Here is an 868-nt window from a genome sequence, read left to right as displayed (position 1 = left end):
AGAGAGAAGTCTGTATGATATCAATTTGCTTAAATTTATGTAGATTTGCCTTATGCCCCAGCATGTGGTCTATCTTAGAATAAGTGCCCATGTGGGCTAAATAATAAAATAAGTGCCTGTGTTAAATTGAATAGAAACTCCAGGAACACAGACTTTAGATAATACTTGTTTTATTGAAGAACATTCCCTTAAGATGCAGATAATAAACAATAATAGATTCCTTCTCTTTCCTTGATGGTGGTGGCTAGGGGAGCAGGAGAGTAGTCACCAGCAAATGCATCCAGACTCACCTCTCCTGACCATAAGCAGAACAAAATAACTGAGAGCTACATACAAATTCATTAAAAATCTATACCTAAAAGATACAAATCAGAGCAAGTTTAAGATTATGCTTAGAACCACCTCTCTTTTCTTTATTTAGGCATGACATCTTCAATCTGAAAAGGAAGAACAGAAATTTTTTTAGCAACAGTTACTGGTGAAAACCCTCTGCAGCAAGGGAATATACAACTTGGAAGAAAGGGTGCTCTGTCCCATGATAAAGGGCAGGAATAGCTGCTAGCCCAGTGCCTTTTCAGGAGGAAAGGAACCGTTAGAAAGCCATATCTCAGATCCAGATTCCGGATGCCAGCCTAAGAATGAGGCTCAGTCAAAACACCAGAGAAAATCACCATGGCCCAATCCCTGCCCAGATAGTGACCATCATCAAGTAAAAAGAGCAGGGTGCATCAGGGAAGTGAAAATCGAGATTCTCTCCAGGGAGAGTGCAAGTGAACACAAAACCAAACATAAAACTAAAAAATGAGGTCTTCTACAGGAATCTGAGACATTTGGTATTTTTAGTAAAAACCAATTTTACCTGTGGTGG

The sequence above is a fragment of the Echinops telfairi genome, unplaced genomic scaffold, assembly GCF_000313985.2.
Source record: "Echinops telfairi isolate 266 unplaced genomic scaffold, ASM31398v2 ScPeMD7_6631;HRSCAF=7566, whole genome shotgun sequence".
In the NCBI taxonomy this organism is placed as follows: Eukaryota; Metazoa; Chordata; class Mammalia; order Afrosoricida; family Tenrecidae; genus Echinops; species Echinops telfairi.
The sequence above is the reverse complement of the archived record's forward strand: the minus strand, read 5'-3'. Positions refer to the sequence as shown.